At 44.7% G+C, this 14,813-nt stretch overlaps 1 protein-coding gene across 1 annotated transcript in view; it reads right to left on the bottom strand.

Annotated features, from left to right (window-relative positions):
• Positions 1-11,711, bottom strand: part of NUP93 (nucleoporin 93) — a 104,989-nt gene extending 93,278 nt beyond the window's left edge. Inside the window, exon 1 of the mRNA XM_045442813.1 lies at positions 11,607-11,711. The gene's annotated coding sequence lies outside the window, so the exon portion shown is untranslated. The remainder of the gene's footprint in view (positions 1-11,606) is intronic.
• Between the last annotated feature and the right edge of the window lie 3,102 nt (positions 11,712-14,813).

Here is a 14,813-nt window from a genome sequence, read left to right as displayed (position 1 = left end):
TCTCAGTTCGGTGACTGCACAGGGAAATGACCCCAACCATTTTCCCTGCAGAATGTCAATACACTCAAGCAGTACTTCCAAGTACTCACTGTGAAATTCTAATCTTACCACACACCCAAATATTATCTCTTTCAACTACAAAGATCTTGGAATCTAAAAAATGCACTTTTAGCCTGCTCTATCTTGCAGATGCTTTTGGGGGGGGGGGGGAGGGTTTTTTGTATACTTCAGAGGAAATAACTGGTGCTACTTACACCTCTGTTCTTCTCTTCAAAATATACAATTAACAGTGTTACTCCTTTTTGAAAATTATTTTTAAAAGTTTTAATGTGGCAGTAAAATAAGTAAAAACACACATATACACATTTAAAACAGAATGGGTAGACGGGAGAAGAGTGGACTCTGAAGCACCTCGTTTGAATCTACAATGTTCACTTACTGGCTTAAAGTAGGTCGATTTACCCCTGGGATAAAATCCAAATCTTTCCTCTCGATTTCCTCATCTATAAAAAGAGGATGATAATCCCTAACTACTTCAAGGGGTTGATGATACACAGAAAGGATTTTATAAACTCTACTGATTTACATCATTGTAAAATGTTATTTTAGCTTTTATTCCAAAGTTGCCAATTTGGCAACATTTTGTCATTTAATTATAAACATCTCTGCTTCAAAAAAATCTTCTAGTAAATATTTGATACTAAATTATAACTTACTTAAGCACAACTTCATTATCATTCAGTAAGAACTTCTGATAGACAGTTATAATTTTTAAATGTATATTACCCACTATCAAATGTGGTTTTTATTAGAACTTCAAGTTTCCACAATGAAGGTGTGATTCAAAAGAAATCTAGCATTTAATTTCAAGAAGAGATCTTGCCCTCAAACCTTCTTATTAATTGGGCTTAATAGGATTAAAACGAAAGAGAAGTGTGTTCAATATTCAGCACCAAAGATTAATGAGTAAAGCCTCACCCGAGGTATCAAAAGTTTAAGACTGGTGCTGCTTTCCTCTCTTCTTTTGAAAATGTAAACCTTGGTCATCATTCCACTTTTTGCTGTATCTGTCAGCTGTCAATTACAACAACAACCAAAGAGAAATACTGCATCTTAACAGATACTATCGTTTCAGATGCCTTTAGGAAAACGATGAAAAAAATCTGTTGTTAGATAATTCTTCCTAGTCCCATGAGACTAAGTAAAAGAGACTTGGATCTCATCATTACTCAGAAGGTAGACTTCTGGAGAAAACAAAGAGCTAAAACAAATCACCCTAGACAGAGTGAAATGAAAGAGCTGGGTGACTCAGTGTTTGCAGTAAAGAAGGCACAGTATCAGCTTTCCTGATACATAAAATGCCCCTTGTATTGTTTCATATCCAGTGAGCAAAGAGGAGCAACCTGGCATCATATAAAAACATCAAGCAAGTATCCCCCAGGGAAGTTTCTGATAAACTCTCAGCAGTCCAGTGGGCTGTCCAGTGCAACAGCAGAGTAGAAGCTGGGCCTGGAATGGAAGAACTGTGCACTGGCTCTGCCCCACATCAGCCTCTGGCCCTGGGGCTGGCCCTTCCCCCTCTCTGGATTGCAGTCTCATCACCACTGAGGTGATGGGGTTGGCTCAGGTAATTCCTAAGAGACCGCTCCTACAAATGTAGAGATTTTAAGTCAGTCTTTTTTTTTTTTTTTTATGTTTATTTTTGAGAGAGAAAAAAAGCACACAAGCAGGGGAGAGGCAGTGAGAGAGAGGGAGATGAAAGATCCCAAGCAGGCTCCATTCTGTCACCACAGAGCCTGATGCAGGGCTCAAACTCAGGAACCGTGAGATCATGACCTTAGTCGAAGTCAGATGCTTAACCGACTGAGCCACCCAGGCGCCCCTTTAGTCAGTCTCTAAACTCACTTAATGTGTCCTTAGAAGGAGCAGCCTCATTTGAGTGGTGATGGAAATTAATGACACCGGCCACATCTTACAACTGGCATAAGCAGGGAAGATCACCAAATCAGCCTCTAAAAGGTCTTTGGCTCTGGCTTTTTTCTCTAAACCAATGTTTCCCAACTGAGGGCAATTTTGCCTCCCCAGAGGTCACTGGCAATATCTAGAGACATTTCTGGTTGTCACAATTCAGGGAGACAGACCACATACCACTGACATCTAGAGGGTACAGGTCGAGGGTGGAGCTAAACATACCACAATGCCTAGCACAGCCTCCACAACAAAGAATTATATGGCTCAAATATAATGCCGAGGCTGAGAAACCCTGCTGTAAACCAAGGAAAGCTTATTGTCCTGAAGGCCATGACACCGACATCAAAGTCACTAGGAAACCCTGGAAATACATGTATTCTGTTTTTCTTAATATAAGAAAAGCACTAGAGCTTTTATCAGATTCTAATAAAAGTCTGAGCCCTCCACCACCACCAAATAATCTTAAAACATAGAGGAGGGCACCTGTTGGGATGAGCCCTGGGTGTTGTATGGAAACCAATTTGACAATAAATTATATATAAAAAAATAAATAAATAAAGTTGAATAAATGCTATGTCACTTTAAAAAAACAAAACACACACAAAACAAACGAACAACAAAAAACACCATTGTATAGACAGAATTATCGCATTTCAGATTTTTATGGCAGCATATTCATACCCTGGTATACCACACAGCAACAGGAAAGACTGAACTACAGCTATGTGGAATATGGATAAATTTTGCCGACACAGTGGTTAACTAAAGCAGCCAGATTTATTTTAAAGAAAAAACACATACTGCACGATTGCATTTAAATGGATTTTAAGAACAGAAAAAACTAAATCTATGGTGGTAGAAATCAGAACACTGGTTCTTCTAGGGTGGGGGCACGGGAGTAACCGACCAGAAAGGAGAACGAAACTTTCCGGGTGCTATCGACTATAAAGTGCCCCTCCAAAATTCCTATGTTGAAGCCTTAAGACCCAATGTGATGGTATTTGGAGAAGGGACCTTTGGAAGGGAATTAGGTTCAGATGAGGTCATGAAGATGGGGCCCTTATGAAGGGATTAGTGTCTTACTAAAGGACACCAGGGAGCTTGCTTCCTACCCACCCCACCACCACATTCAACCAGGAAAGAACATGTGAGCACACAGTGAGATAGCAGCCATCTAACAACCAGGAAGCAGGTCTTCGCCAGGACCCGACCACGCTGGCACCCTGATCTCAGACTCCCAGCCTCCAGAACTGTGACAAAATAAACTTCTGCTATTTAAGCCACCCAGTTTATGGTATTTTATTATGGCAGTTCACGTTGTAAATGTTCCGTATCTCAATATGGTTAGTGGTCACATGATTGGATAAATACGTAAAAATTCACTGAGCTATACACTTAAGATAATTCACAGAAAATTCACAGAAAAGAAACATTACATAGCGAGAAATGTACCTTAGCATTACCTCCAGAAAGCAAAGGGAAGAGTTGGGATTTTCCATCTTATACCTCTGTCAGTCTGAATTCTTTTCCATGGCTATATGTGACCTTGTCTAACTTCAAACAACTTGTTAATTTTTTTTTTAATTTTTAATGCTTATTTCTTTTTGAGAGAGAGAGAGAGAGAGAGAGAGAGACAGAGTGTAAGTGGGGGAGGGGCAGAGAGAGAGGGAGACAAGAATCCAAAGCTGGCTCCAGGCTCTGAGCTGTCGGCACAGAGCCCGCCCGACACAGGGCTCGAACTCACGAGCCTTGAGATCAAGTAAGACACTTAACCGCTTAACTCACTGAGCCACCCAGGTGCCCCAACAACTTGTTCATTTCTAAATTGCTGTACATCCCCTACTTCAGAGCGTTTGTCTCACCAGTGGCCCTGAATCCTCGATGGCAATGACTATCAAATCCACACTCCCACTCTGCGCCCTGCACTCACACTGCAACCCAGAGTTTCCAGGCACTGCCTACGCATTTTCCACTCAAGCACGTAACTGTCACATCTGGCACATCTCAAAATGCAGTAACCCCCCCACCCAGCTCCCCCCGCCCAAGACCTGCCCTCCTCATCTCCTTCACTCTGTCCCCTGGCTTCTCTCTCGCTCTCACTCCCTGTCTCTCTGGTTTTAACTCGCCCTTCTCCTTTACATCTGCGCATGACTTCAGATGGTTTATATACAGGTACTCTCTGACTTCCAGACTCAGAAACCAAAGAGATGCAGATATATTTTTTGAGAGAAAGCAGACAGGTATTTCTCACTATCCAAACCACTGTTCCTCCCTAACAAAAACTCAGGAAACCAAATACTTTAGATTCAGATGACAAGATAGCCTTCACTCTCCAAATCTGCTATCCCAACTCTCATTACTTAACAGATTTAGGTAGCAAAAGGTACTTGCCTTCCTCCCCCAGCTTTATTCAGATATAATTGATACAGAACAACGGGTAAGTTTAAGATCTACAACGTAACATGCGTATCTCTGCCCATATTGGGAGATGACGACCACAATGAAGTTAGTCTAACTGCTGCTTCTATCTTCTTCACCATTACAGGAGGCCGGACTTCCATCCTTTTAAATCCAAGTTCTTGAGAGACACCAGGATGTCTTCGAGCCCCTCCCACTCCACTCCCACGTCACTCTGCTTGCTGTGGCTGCCTCAATCTTTCCACCATCACTTTCCCTATGTTGCTCCTGCTCAAAAGCCTCAATGCCTTCCACTCACAGGGATGCAGACGAGGCACTGCTTTTGATTAAACCCTATGTACCAGTTACCCGATTTACTCTGCTCCTAACCATCCTTACGTACGCCCTGCTCATGCCATTTTCCCCACCTTCCACTGTACCCCTGAGCTCCAGCCAGCCCCTCCACTCTCCGGTGAGGCGCCTTTGGGCAAGTTAATTACTCTTGCTAGGCCCCATCTGTGAAATGGAAAAAGAGCTAGATCTTCTTCACAGGCCACATAATAACCACGCAATAATCCTCAGCTATTATTTTTACCACCAATTCAATTCCTACCTACCAAATGGTTTTCCTAAATATCCATCCCACAAAAATCTCCTCTCACCTAAATTCTGTTCATTTATCTGCCTTACAGATTTCCATGGAGCCAATCCTCAGTTTTGGTGCTCCACAGGGTGTCTGCAGTTGCCTTGTGTCACTGTGGAGCTCTCACAGACCTATTTTTGTCAATATGTGGTTTTTGTTAGTTGTTCTGTTGTTTTTATGTAGAGACAGGCATCAGGACCTCTTAGCTTGCCATTGTGCTGATATCACTCTCCTTCATTTGTTTTATGTTATTGTCTATTTATATCAAGACTCTCCATCTCTTCCAAAAAGCCTAAAGTTTAAAGCATTCTGTGGCTTTACTTTTCTTAACTCCGACGATGTCCTTGAACAGCAGCTAGATTCCCCAACACAGTCACTGACTGACAGAATAAACTTCCACAAACTTTGCCAAGAATATCTAACTGAGATTAGGGAAACAGAAGGGACCCCATGAAAGACTGCGTTTTTGCTGCCTTCATTCTTGCTAAGGCCTGAGCCCCCGCCTTACACACGTCTTATAGTACAGACAGTGCATGTCCTCCTTGTGAATGATTTCTTGATTTAATGATTCTTGAGTTAATGATTTCTTTGGAGTCTTCCAGCACAAGAGACAACATCTAAGGAGTGACCAGTGAGGCTGTTATGTATGTTTTCCAGACCACTGACTCACCAAGACCCTTGGCCCCAGGGCATAAGCGGCTTATAGAGGACACCTAAATACTTGTCCATTTTAACCAGTTCCCAGATGCCTAAAGAAGCACTTACAACGAACGGATCACAATCCTCAGTAAGAACCCCAGCCCCCCAGCATAGATGACACTCCCTCGTCTTTCCTTTCTGAGTCTCCCAGATGCTCCGTTTGTATCTGCACTCTGCGTCTTCAGGAAACTCTGCTCTCACTTCCTCTCGGCTCATGTTTGATTTCTATCTGATGGAAAGACAAGAATCCTCTTGGCTGGTCCTCCTCTGGGTCCCTGGACCCAGCCAGCCTGACTCCTATTGTTTCAATTCCTATGCTGACCTTGTTGGGTCCACCAAAGTCACAGCCCCATCTTCCTTCATTTAACAAATATTTATTAAGCATCTCCCATGCGCTAGGTACTATCTGTTCAAGGCACTGGGGATGGAGCTGTGGAAAAACCAGACAAGGTTCTGGGACTCAAAACACTTGTGTCTGTTAGGAGACCGACAATTAAAATAAACAAATAGACAAATGATGCCAGGTATTGGTAAGTGCTCACAAGGAGATAGAACGGGGAAATGTGGCAGAATGAACAGTGGGACTGCTTTAGCTGGGATGTTCTGCAAAGCTTCTTTAAAAAGGAAACCTTCGGGGGGGCCTAGGTCAATCAGTCGGTTAAGCGTCCGACTCTTGGTTTTGGCTCAGGTCATGATCTCATGGTTCGTGAGATCAAGCCTTGTGTTGGGCTCTGCGCAGACAGCTGCTGAGCCTGCTTGGGAATCTCTCTCATCCTCTCTGCCCCCCCTCCCTCACCTGCACTCTCCTCTCTCTCTCTCTCTCTCTCTAAGTAAATAAATAAACATTTACAAAAAAAGGAAACTTGAACAAAGACCTAAATGAAATAAAGGAGTGAGCTATACTGATATCTGGAAGAATGTTCTTGCAAAGGAAACGGCGATTGCAAAAGCTTCAAGGCAAAAGCAAATTAGCGTATGTGAAGAAGAACAGGAGGCCACATGACTGAAGCACAACGTGACAGGGAAAAGTGGTGGGAGAGGGGTTACGGCAGGGGCTACGTGGTGTAGGTTTCACAGCACATGGTAATAAGAACGTCTGATTTTCGTCTGTGTGTGATGGGAACTACCAAAGGGTTAAGCCTTTTCAAAGGCTCATTCCCACTTCTGCACGGAGAACAGACTGCAGGGAGGAAGGGCACAAAGCAAAAACAGAGAGACCAGTCAGGAGGCTGCTCTTACTACCCAGATGTGATACAGGAGAGTGGTATGGACCAGGATGGTAGTGGCGGAAAAGACTGACTCACGTATACATTTTAAGAATAGATTTCGCGTAAATATGAATCACTTATGTAGAGCGTGAGAGAAAAGAAGTCGAACACGATGCCGAGGTTTTAGGCCTAAGTAAGTAACTCAGGAGCATGAATGTGCCACTTACTGAAATGAGGAAGACCAGGAAGGGAACAGATTTAGACATCAGAGAGCTGTTGTGAGGATGACGTTAGATTATGCAGGCAAAGCCCGTGGCGGGGACTTGCACACAGCCAGAGCTCAGGAAATGATGGTTGTCTTTGGCGGCTTCTCCTGGAGTTCAGGTGTCTCCTCTCCTAAGATAATTCCTCATCAGTAGGGGAAACTGGGTGAGGAGTACAGAGAACTCTGTACTAATCTTACATATTTTCTGTAAATCTAAAATTATTCTAAAATTAAAAGATTAAAAACAATTCCTTGGGGTGCCTGCGTGACTCAGTCAGTTAAGCATCCGACTTCAGCTCAGGTCATGATCTTGTGGTCCATGTGTTTGAGCCCCGCATTGGGCTCTGTGCTGACAGCTCAGGGCCTAGAGCCTGCTTCGGATTCTGTGTCTCCCTCTCTCTCTCTCTGCCCCTCCCCTACTCATGCGTGTGCACATGCGCTCTTGCTCTCTCTCTCAGAAAATAAACAAACATAAAAACAAACAAATCCTCAATCCCACACGTTCCTCCAGCTCTCACTCTCTCTTCAAAAAAAGATGGCCATCCTTTGTCATGCCTCATCCACACATCACCCGCTGCAACCTAACTTCTGCTTGCCTCACTATTTTCCCCATTTCTCTGCAGCCACCACTGACCTAACTGCTAAGTCCAATGGACTTTCAACACTTCCTCTCAGCCTCTGACACCCTGACCATTCCTTTCTTCCTGAAACACTCTCCTCCCTTGACTTGAAGATGCCACCTTTCCCTGGTTCGCCTCCTGCTCTCCCAGCTTTTCCCTCCCTCAGCCTCCTCTGCTGTGGCTTCTACATCTATCCATCCCTTAAATGCCAAGCTTCTATCCTTGGACCTCCTCTTCCCACACTGTGTATTTCTCTGGATAAGATCCACCTTTGGCCATGGCTTCAACTAGAACCCCTACCAGTGATTGTTAATATTTTGAAAGGCCACAGACATCTGTGAGTCTAATGTTCGTGTACACATGTGCACATAACAGAACCACACACACACTCTTGAAGATACAATGGCAGGAGGCTCATAGGACCCCTCCTCCAAAAGGCCACCCAAAGACCCCTGAGGACTATCTGGGCCCAGATAAGAACCCTAATTTATCAAAACAAGGGTTTGGTAGAAATTATTCTATGTCCGGGCCAGCTCTCTCCCCTGAACTAGTACCTCCAACTGTCCACCTGACATCTGCACCTGGATGACCCATGGGTGCCTCAAACTACACGTGTCCCAAACCAAACTCATCACTTCTCTCTTCTCTTAGCTACCAACACCACCAATTTCTCCTCCTGGGCTCCCAGTCTCTCGGTAAAACTATTAGCATCCAGCAAGTCAGCCAGAAACCACCTGGGAATCACATGAGGGTCGCCTTCCTCTGCTCCTGAACATCCAGCCAATATCCAGGTCTACCTCTCAAACCTTTTGCGAAAGGCAATCCTCATCTCTCTCGCCCCCCGTCTGACCCTCAAGCTTTTCTCCTGACTACCTCATTCCTCTAAGTCACCCTCCCCTTAGCAAGAAGTCTTTCTGAAATGCTCCCCTGCCTTAATCTCACCAGGGACACCTTCCATCCTCTCCAGGAGGAAATGCATGCATTCTGACACTGTCACTTTTACCATCCACATCTCTCACTCCCCTTCCCCCAAAGATACCCTAGTAAGTCTCTACTCTTGGGGGTGATTCTTGCTGTTTCCTCCCTTCGTACTCCTGCATATGCAGCTGCATATTCTGCTATAACACATCCCAAGCCTACACTGTCACATGGGGAACTCCTATGTATCCTGCAAAGTCAGCTAGGGCAGTCCTCCCCATCCCACACCCCTCCCACACTATTCTGAACCTTCTGTTACTGTTCTTCTCTGGTGAAATAGTTGTAATTATTTCTTCCCATGTTTGTCTCCTCTACATGGCAAATTCCTGTAAGGCAGACTGCTCAACTCTGAACCCTCAGCAGCCAAGTTTAGCATTAAATAGGTACCAAATACATGTTTGATGAATTAAAGTGGCTTGTTCCCTGAATACCCCTTGGACCCTCACCTCTGGGTCTCTGCTGACCTCTCCCCCTCTTTGGAACATCTGTATTTCTACCTTTTTTTTTTTTTTTTTCAACGTTTTTATTTATTTTTGGTACAGAGAGAGACAGAGCATGAACGGGGGAGGGGCAGAGAGAGAGGGAGACACAGAATCGGAAACAGGCTCCAGGCTCCGAGCCATCAGCCCAGAGCCCGACGCGGGGCTCGAACTCACGGACCGCGAGATCGTGACCTGGATGAAGTCGGACGCTCAACCGACTGCGCCACCCAGGCGCCCCTGTATTTCTACCTTATGTTCTACTTCAGTCCATCAAGAAACAGATTCAGGCACTCAAGCTCACCATTTCTGCAACTGTTCCCACCTCAGGGTCTTGGCACTTGGTATTCCCCTTCCAGGAATGCTCTCGCCCCAGATATTCCCATCACTTGCTCTCTCATTTCAATCTGTTCAGAAATCCTTGTCCTCCTTTTAAAAATAGTCTGATACTACACTCTATATTTGTTTGTTTATTGCTGGCGGTGTCCTCCATAGGAACATCAGTCCAACGAGGGCAGGACTGTTTAATTCATCACTGTATTCCAAGTCTTTAAAGGTGCCAGGAACATTCGTTTATTTAGCATTTATTGAGCACCTACTGCGTGCCAGATCTAGGTGCTGAAGATTATCAGGGAACAAAACAGATAAAAACACTCTGCCCTTCACATTCTGGAAGGGAAAGACAATACACAAGGTAAATAACTAAAATATAATTGCTAAGGAGAACAAGTGAAGCAGAAATGAAGACAGAAACTGGGGAAAGCCTCACTACATGATCCCTGAATAAAAACCTGAAAAAAGTGAGGGAGCAAACCACAAGGATATTGAACCCCTAGCAGAAAGGCCCTGAGGTCAAAGCATGTCTGACATCTGGAAAGGGAGAACAGCAGAAAGTGAGAGTGGGAAAGTAACAGTGGGTCAGATTATGTAAAGCCTTATGGCTCACTAGGAGGCATTTGTCTTTAAATAAGACGGAAACTCACTGGAGGGTTTTTGTGTAAAGGAGTGATATGATCTGACCTGCGTTTCAAAAGGATCCTTCTAGCTGCTGTGCTGAAAAATAGGGCATGAATGCAAGGGCAGAAGCAGGGAGACCAGCTGGGAGACTATTTCAATAATCCAGGTGAGAGGTGGTGGTGACTTGGCCCAGGGTGGTAAGCACTGGATGTGGAATGAGAAAGAAAAAAAGCAGTCAAGGGTGACTCAAAGGTTATTGTCTAGATCTTTTATATTACCGAGATAGAAAACAAAAACAAAAACAAAAAGAAGAGCAGTTTGGGAGGGGAGATGATGGGAAGCTTGCTAGGCCTCTCTTGACAGGTGCAGTCTGAGTTCACTAACTCCATCTCGGTAGGGATAGAAAATAGGTAGCTGGGTAGATGTCGAGGGAGAAGCCCCCACTGGAGATACAAATAGAGGATCTGTTAGCCTAATACATAAGTATTTAAAACTATGAGCCTTGGACAGAAATTCATCATGAATGGAAACTCAAATGTCCCAAATACAAATGCACAAAGAACAGCTGAAAGAAAGAAAAGCTATGATGCCCAAGGACACCCTCTGAGGCTCCGCAGACACAATACAAAAGGTGATCCTTGCTCATGCTGAAAAGCAATTCGGGCAAAACAAACAACAACAAAAAACCCAAATCTCCTTCTCACTTGACAAGGGCAAACCATCGGATCTGTGAAAGGGTGGTCCAAACTCTGACCGAAGGAAGATCCCTGGGGTCCGTCCCGCAATTTTTTAAAGAAACCCAGTAAACTCAGGCATTGCAGCGAGGGCCAAGAAAGTGCAGGCCATCTCCAGGTTCTAATCTCTTGCGTGTCCCTACGTGCGGAGCAGCATTCCCCTGGATGCGGGTACAGCAGACAGGCCAAGGGTGGGGAAAGGCTAACAGGGTCGACACCCCCACCCTTGGAGGGAGGACAGGGTACATCCCCAGGGGCGAGCACGCAGGCGGAGTGCTGTGGCGGAGAGGGGCGCCGCCCCAACCCAGAGTGGGTTCGCTGTGCACAGGGTGGGGGTGGGGGTGCGGGTGTGGGCGTGACGCGCCGCGGCAGAGCGCCGCAGTAAGGGAGGAGGGGAGTCAGGAGGCCAAAGCTCCGTGTTCAAAAAGAGAGCGGATAGAAGGCACTCCAAGGGCGCTGCCAGACACTATAATGGGGACGGTTCGACAGGGAGATGAGTCGCCGGCGTCAAGCGTGCTCGGCTGCCAGACGGCGAACGGGAAGTGAGAGCAACGTGGCTCCGAGCGTGCAGACCGGACTCCGCCCAGCCTCGGGGCCCCGGGTTGGTTCAAGGACAAGCCCCGAGTGGGAAGGACATAGACACCGACACCCTTACCTGACACTGCAGCAGTCTCAGCAGCTCAGGTCCTGGCTGGAGAACGCGGCCGCCGCTTCTCGCGCCGCTCGCCCGCGCTACCTGATTGGCCGAAGTCGGCCCTCCCAGAAGCCCTCGCGCGGCGCGCCGCCAAATAAACTTTATGGAGACCCGCGGAGGAGAACAAGGACACGGGCGGGGCTGTGGCGGGGGCCTCCGGCTGAGCTGCCACGCCCCCCTAGCCCGTGGCCTTGGCCCTCAGCCTTCCCTCCTGGTTAGAGTTGGCTGAGAGCGAATGCACAATCTCTAGCGCGGGTTTCTAACCGTTTATTGAGCACCATCCTAGTGCCAGGTACTGGGGGCACAGTGGCGCTGGGAGCACAGTGGTGACCACGACAGACAAGATCCTTGCCCTAATGGAGTTATCGAGCTGGTGGGAGAAACAAAATTACAATAAATACCTGCCAGTTTGTAAGGAGGGCTATGACAAAAAAAAAGCAGGGTAATGAGAATGAGAATGCCTGTTCCGTCCCAAGGCCTCTCTGAAGAGGTACTGTCCGAGCTGAAACACAATGATGAGGAAGGGCTAGTCTTGCAAAGTCTTGGCTGCAGAGCACTCCAAGCAGACGAACAAGAGTGAAAGCTCCATGGGTAAACAAGCTTGATGTGTGAAGAATAGGAATGGAAAATGGTACAGCCCCTTTGGAAAAGAGTATGGAAGCTCCTAAAAAATTAAAAATAGAATTTCCATGGAATCCAGCCGGCCCACCTCTGGGTACATTCCCAAAAGAACTGAAGGGCTCAAAGAGGTGTATGTACACCCATATTCGTAGCAGCCAGCATTATTTACAACAAACAAAACATGGAAGCAACTCGAGTGTCCAGCAACAGATGAATAGATAATCAAATGAGGTATATACATACAATGAAATATTATTCAGCCTTAAAAAGGATGAAAATTCTGACATATTCTACAACATAGATAAAATTTGAGGACACACTAATTGATACAAGCCAATTGCAAAAAAAAGTAATGCTATGATTCTATTTATACTTATAGTACTTAGAGTAGCCAAAACTATAGAGAGAAGGAAGGATAGAGTGGTTGCCAGGCACTGGATGGAAGGGGAGGAAAATAGTGGGTTCTTGTTTCATGAGTACAGTTTCAGTTTTACGAAGTGAAGAGTTATGGAGATGGATGGTAGTGACGGTTGCACATTATGAAAATATTTAATATCCCTCAACTGTACACTTGAAAATGGTTAAGACAGCATATTTTTTATGTTATTCGTCTTTAACACGAGAATAAAAATTTTCGAAAGGCTGTGGAGCACCTGGGACCATCATATGTTACTGAAGGGTTGGAAACGGGGACAACCACTTTGGAAAACTCACAAAATATATGAAAGCTAAATACACACGTCCTCCAGGACCCAACAATTTTACATGTGTATATATGTATGTTCATGGGATCCATCTTTCTATTTCCAGCATAAATGTGTACATATTTTTACCAAACGCCATACACAACAAAGTTGATAGCACCCTAACCCAAAAGTGGAAACAGCCAAAATGTCCATTAACAGAAGAATGGATAAATAAATTATGGTGCAGATACATAACAAAATACTGCAGTAACTAAGAGAGTGAACATGAATGAATCTCACAGGCATAATGATAAAAAAGAACCAGACCCAAAAGTAGGACTCCATTTCTTTCAAGTTCAAATCAGGCAAAACTAACCTATGGTGACAGATATCAGAATAGTGGTGATTTTGAAGGGCGGAAGGGCTGTTGACTGGGAAGGGAAATGAGAGAATCTTCTGAGGTCTGTTAATGTTCTGTTTCTTAATCTGGGTGCTGAGTGCATGGATGTATTCACTTTTTAAAAATTCATCGAGCTGCACATTTAAGATTTGTGCACTTTACCGCACATATATTATTCATTACACTACAATAAAAAAGTAAAAAATAAGTGAAATATTCTCTATGCTGTGGAATGTTACATGTTTTGCTATCCAGAATTCACAGCACTTCCCCTCCCCCGACTGTTTGCAGTTTGGAACCTTGTTTTATTTCTTTAGACTTGCCCACAATCCCAAGCATGTGGTACTGTGAAGGAAAGCAAGAAATATTTCTTAAATGACAGACAAAATCCAATGCCAGGATTGCCCCCTATCCTGAACTGCACTCCCAGAGATGGCTTCCTAGTGGGTGGTGGCGAATTACATAAAGCTTCTCAAACCGTGGCTGAATGATCAGTAATATTCTTTACAAGTCATTAAAAGCTTAAAAGAGAAGCTTCTCCCTGTGCACTTCAGATGAGTTTTTAAGATTTGTGCGCTTTACTAGATGAAATTATTTCTCAATAAAAAAAATCAATACACTCCAAATTAAAGAAAAAGTGATTCTCATCTAATATTGTGCTTGAACTTTGCAACAACCCAGGGTTAAGCAGGGCAGGGCTGATCATCATCACGTATTCTGTGGGGAACCTAAACTCCAGGAGGATTAAATGACTCACCCAAGGTTACATAGGGACAGTGGCAGACCAGGGACTATACTCTCTAGTCTCAGGATGTCAAGGCCAATATTTCCTAGTCCAAGAAACTCTCAGAGGTGAGCTTAAAAGTTCCTACAATAGGGGCACCTGGGTGACTCGGTTGGTTAAGCTTCGGGCTCTTGATTTTGGTTCAGGTCATGATCTCACGGTTCATGGGTTTGAGCCCTGCATCGGGCTCTGTGCTGACGATACAGAGTCTGCCTGGGATTCTCTTTCTCTTTCTCAAATAAATAAACATTTTTTAAAAAACGGAAAAAAGAAGCTCCTATAAGAATAAGAGCTATCCAGTGAAGTCCTTAAATGGACTTTACTACCAACTTCCTGAATTGGGATTGGAACAAATACCACATTCTTTTTTTTTTTTTTTTTAGTTTATTTATTTATTTGGAGAGAGACAGAGAGCATGTGAGCAAGGGAGGGACAGAGAGAGAGGGAAAGAGAGAGAATCCCAAGCAGGCGCCACACTGCCAGTACAGAGCCCGACGCAGGGCTTGAACTCACAAAACTGTGAGATCATGACTGAGCCAAAACCGAGATTTGAATGCTTAACCGACTGAGCCACCCAGGGACCCCAATACCATAGTCTCATTAACCAACAGCAGCTACTATCAGATGACATTGTGAAGGTGGTAGGATTTATTAAACATCTGGTTGTTTTATTTGTT

This window comes from Leopardus geoffroyi, chromosome E2 (assembly GCF_018350155.1).
Source record: "Leopardus geoffroyi isolate Oge1 chromosome E2, O.geoffroyi_Oge1_pat1.0, whole genome shotgun sequence".
Classification (NCBI taxonomy): Eukaryota; Metazoa; Chordata; class Mammalia; order Carnivora; family Felidae; genus Leopardus; species Leopardus geoffroyi.
Note: the sequence above shows the minus strand (reverse complement) of the source record. Positions and strands in the feature narration are given on the sequence as shown.